Below are 5,313 nucleotides of genomic sequence, written 5' to 3' on the forward strand. Positions count from 1 at the left end.
TGATACTTTAAAAGCAGATCTAACCATCCTGCGGAACGAGACGGTGCCAGCAATCACATCACTCAAAACAACAATGGCGTCGCACACTACAACGATTGCAGCACTGGAGACCTCCGCTACAAATGTCTCCGACTTAACTACATCCCTGGAGGCTGACGTGAAACGCCTAGCTGCGGATTTGAAAAAGGTGAAGGAGAGCTGTGTAAGTTTAGAGGGATTCTCTCGCCGCAACAACCTGAGACTTGTATCAGTCCCAGAGTCAGCGGAAATGCCTCGCGCCACGGATTATGTTTCTGGGCTTGCCTTAGATGAAAAGCCCCTGATTGATCGTGCCCACCGGTCGCTGCGCCCAAAGCCCCGGGATGGGGAGAGGCCCCGTGACATAATTCTTCGAGTGCACTTTTTCCATGAGAAGATGGAGATTCTCCGACGAGCCCGCAATACCACTCTGAGCTTTCAAGGACAGAGCTTCTCCATCTACCAGGACTACTCCCCCACTGTTTCCAGGCAGCGCACAGCTTTCGGACAGGTAAAAAACGACTACTTCGGGGCCATCCAGGTGTGAAGTACGGACTGCGATTCCCGGCCCGTTTATGGCTATCTCATGATGGTAAAGACTACACATTTGAATCTCCGGATGAGGCTCTCTCTCACATTCAACGTCACATCAAGAAGTCTTGAACTTGCTCATAGTTCAGCAACTGTTGCTTGCGAACTGTGGATAGTAAGTAACCCACTTGTGGTACAATTATGTTTAACTATAACATGCTAATTTTGTATAGTTGGGGAGTTGGCGAACCCATTCATTTTCCCATTCATTTTCAACCAATTCATACCCAGTCATTTTAATTTCATTGTATTGAGGTTTTACTTTACTCCTGTGTTTCTAGGCCGTCTTGCTCACCTATTCAGTTTGTTTACATAGTGTCTCAGTGACTCAAAATATTCTTGGTTATTTGTTTACTGCATCCGTTTGCATTGACCCAGTAAACAGTAAATGCTTCCCGAGGCGACACGTTTTTTGGGGTATTCACTTAAATTGTAAAAGTTCTGAGCGTCATTTATGCCCAGCAAGCGTTCAACGTTGCGCACACGTAGTTTTTTGGTCTTGGTTGTAAGCTGTCTCAGCATTCAACTAGACAACTATTATAATAATAATTATTATTTTTATTTTTGATTGTCTTACTACGATTTCCTTACTTCAAATTAGGTTTTTGGCTGAGAGCCTTTATACATTTTATTTCTTTTCTTTATTTTCTCTCTCAAATGCCTGTTATAAGACTGGGAATATAATTATATACATCTACAAGTGGTGCTTTTGTAATTTTGTTTGCACAAGGGATTCACTTTTTTTTTTTTTATTACATTTTTTTTTATCTCTTTTTGCTGTTTGATCCACTAACAAAACGCGACTTTAAAGAGCGGGACTGTGGGTTTAGGTTTAACCCTTTCACACGTACCATCACACGGGTCGTTCTACAGTGGTCCCTGAAGCGTACGATCACACCCGTGTGATTAGAACACTCATTTAGAACGCTCAGTTTCGAATGACGCAACAATCAGCGTTTGAGTTGGCCACACTTTTTTCAGAAATTATTTACACAAACACAGTCCTTACAAAGTTATGTCCAGAATGTGAGCAGTTTATTTTTGGATTCAATGTTCAGATATTCACAGAAGTATATATAGCATAACACAATCACAATAACCGGAAAAATGTAGGCTACATTTGTCCTAGCGCTAACTGAGGAAAGATTGACCCAACACACGCAGTCATATTTTCTAACTCTCGGCTGACAAACTACAATATGAATTAGCTAATAGCAATTACTATGTATAATTAATCACATCACGGGTGAGCTCACCATTGATCGAAATAATTAGGTAAAGCACTTTTTAGAAATCGAAAGTAATCCGACGATTAGTTTCAGCGCGCACCCATGCAATTTTTCCTCACAGAAATCGAAGACAATAAGAGAAGACAAGATGAGTTTGGTCTGTTTATAGTATGCATGTTGAAGGGGTGTGTCATCTACCGTCGTTCACATCCCACCATTCATTTCCGGAAGTCCTCAAAAAATGAGTGAACTCTTACTCACCTCATTTTGTTGTAACATCTTTGGTCAAACAGATGATTACGTGAACCCAGAATGCATTGTATGTCAACAAACATGGCTACACAGCTGGAATTAGCTTAGCTCATCATAATCAGTATAACCTTCAAAAAAGTATTTTACACACATAATATGTGCCCATTACAATCTGTGCAAGAATCGGAATGCATGATTTGTCACCTAGATTTGAAAACATGTGAATAAAACCGTAAATACACAAATAATTGCCACACAAAACATTTTCTGATAGTGATTTATTGATACAAGTGGTGCGTGCCGGCAGTCAACCACGTACCCTCTCACTGTAAACCATTCAGTGTTGTTGTTTATGTATGTAGCTAGTGAGCTAAGCTGAAGCATTAGCAATGTCTTTCAAAAGGAGACAACAAACAAATGTGGAAATTCTGGAGATTTTTTTAAAATTCTGACAATGAGTCAGAGTATGAAAGTCAGGAATCAGATTCTGACTGCGTGAGGAGCTGCCCCCCAACCTTGTAGCCACTGAGAACCCTGAATCTGAATTTCCCTTGTCCACTGACGAAGTCCCAGGTCCCTTTGAAGATGCTGGTGGTGATGGTGGCAGACTGACAGTGGATGAAGTACAGGAGTTCTGTGGTAGCTGGAAGGCTGCCAGCCATTTCACCCCTCCTGGCCCTGCTGATTGTGTTGATGAGTCCCAGTCTGGAGTGCAACGCCCCTTGCCATTTCCAACTGAGGCAGAGTGCTTCAAGTTGTTTCTGACAGAGGAGCTGGTGGGAGACAGTAGAGACCAATCACTATGCCTTGGAGCTACAGGAGAAGAGAGAGCCAGGAGTGGGGGACAACCACAATTAGTGAAATGTATACATTCCTGGTGACAGTAAAGACTGCTTTCTAGTTCTGCTGCTATGACTGCATTTCATCAACGCTACCTCCATCCTAAATGACCCGTTATACAAAATAAGAAATGTTAACAGCTGGCAGTAAAGTGGCATGACAAACGAGACGTCCATGTCCTCTCCACTGTCCATACAGCAACCATGTCGGCCACAGGGAAGGTGGACCACCTGACGGGAGAGAGAAACAAACCAGACAGAGAACCATCAAACCAGACTGCGTGCTTGACTATTACCTCAAAATGGGGGCAGTGGATAAGGCTGACATGATAAACAGCTTTGTGGAATGCACTCAGAAAACGACCAAGTGGTATAAGATATTTCTCCAGGGTAGCGTCAAAATACAACATGCCAATACTTCTGACGCATTTAGCATTGTTTTACAGAACTAATAGAATAATGTAACTAGCTACATAAGCACGATTGAATATAACACCATAAAAGGTGAGTAACATGAGTAACGTTACCTAGCGTGTCTGCGGTTATAAGGAATATACACAAATATATTATGCTCCATACACACAGTGAGCTACGGTAGAAACGGTATAACACGACACAGAAACTATTATAACGTAATTAGGCACTTACTTTGATAGAAACGCAGTCTTGATTTGAAGATGGGTCTCTGTAGTGACGCTTCTAGCGCTGAGACGCTGTGCCACTTGGGAGTCATAAGGCCAGGGTAGCTTCGAAATACAACATATGCTAATACTTCCCTGACGAAATTAGCATTGTTTTCCAGAGCTAATCGGAGAATGTAGCTAGATACCTAAGCATTGAGTATAACACTATAAATGTTATGAAATGAGTAACGTTACATCGCGTGTCCGCGGTTATAAGGAATGTACAAAAAAACATGACGTTACAGTAGAAACGACATAACACGACATGCAGAAACTATTATAACGTATTAAGGCACTTTGATAGAAACGCACACATTACCAAACGTATTATTGGTAACGAAAACAACTTTGATTTCGATGCAGGCGACAGGTGGAAAATATGAACACGTGTATGCAGGACGGCAGATGAGTAAATGTCCTGCACAAACAATTGAGAAGTGTTTGGGGAATTTTGTCCGGGTCAAAAATGTCAAAAAAATTAATTGGTCCGCAAAAGTAAAAATGACTACTTTCATGTGAATGAATAAGGCGGAACACACATCATTTCAAACTGTTATTAGAAAATAAAAAACTTGTTAGAAAATAATTTAAAATTGACAAATAAAACAGGCTGCGTGCTTTGGTTTGAGGGCAGCGCAGGTTAAATGTACTGTTACATAACAATCACATTCTGGAATGGAGAGAACGTTCTAACATCAAGTGCATAAAAAAACTCACGCTGGGGCGACCGTTAGAAATATTTGGAACTCACGCATGAAAAGGTTAAGACCGCACTCTCACAGACATACTGTGTGAAGAGAACATGTTCTATTTAGGCTTGTACCTCGTTTGGGGAGGTATTGTCTGGGATGGGGCGAGGGGGTGGGGGGAGGGGTTGAATTGTTCCGTTCTAATGTTGTCATTCTGTCTTTTTCGCGGGGGTTTTCTGTACTTTTTCCAAACATCTACCACCGTACATTATTACTCTGAGACAAGTTATTCTGGGGTTTTTGGGTGCTCATTGCTTTTCCATTCTATGCTCTAATGACAGGGTTGTATAACGAGAATGCCCATAGGGGACGAAACAATGCGATCAAGTACATTTCGTGGAACATCAAAGGGGTTAATAACCCAGTGAAGCATAAGAGGGTGTTGACACATTTTAAGGGTTTGAATGCAAATGTTGCATTTCTACAAAAGACTCACTTGAGGACTGGTGAGCATTTTAGGATGCGTAGGGACTGGGTTGGTCAAGTGTTCCACTCTAACTTTCATAGTAAATTAAGAGGGGCTGCCATTTTGGTTGATAAAGCCACTCCCTTTGTAGCTTCTGAGGTTATCACTGATTCTAAGGGACAATACCTCATAGTAACCGGTAAACTGTTTTCTACCCCTCTTGTTTTGGCTAGTGTTTATGCTCCCAATTGGGATGACACAAGTTTCATTTTTTCCTTTTTGTCTGCTATACCCAATTTAGATTCTCATTTGTTGATTTTAGGGGGGGATTTCAACTGCAAAATGTCCCCAGTTCTTGACAAGTCCTCACGAACAACTACAGGCCCATCTAAATGTGGTCTACTTATTCAAGCCTTTCTTCAGAAATATGCCATGTTTGAGGCCTGGTGTTTCCTACATCCTACAGATAGACAGTATTCCTTTTATTCTCATGTTCATCAAACATACTCCCGGATTGATTACTTCTTTTTGGACAAAAAACTTCTG

At 41.4% G+C, this 5,313-nt stretch overlaps 1 long non-coding RNA gene across 1 annotated transcript; it reads right to left on the reverse strand.

The window, feature by feature from the left end:
• Positions 1-2,353: 2,353 nt before the first annotated feature.
• LOC129854041 (uncharacterized) lies at positions 2,354-3,684 on the reverse strand. The gene is made up of 2 exons (XR_008759221.1): positions 3,578-3,684; positions 2,354-3,160 (listed from the first exon to the last, which is right to left on the reverse strand). It is a non-coding gene; the product is annotated as an uncharacterized LOC129854041 (long non-coding RNA).
• Between the last annotated feature and the right edge of the window lie 1,629 nt (positions 3,685-5,313).

The sequence above is a fragment of the Salvelinus fontinalis genome, chromosome 4 (assembly GCF_029448725.1).
Source record: "Salvelinus fontinalis isolate EN_2023a chromosome 4, ASM2944872v1, whole genome shotgun sequence".
Taxonomy (NCBI): domain Eukaryota; kingdom Metazoa; phylum Chordata; class Actinopteri; order Salmoniformes; family Salmonidae; genus Salvelinus; species Salvelinus fontinalis.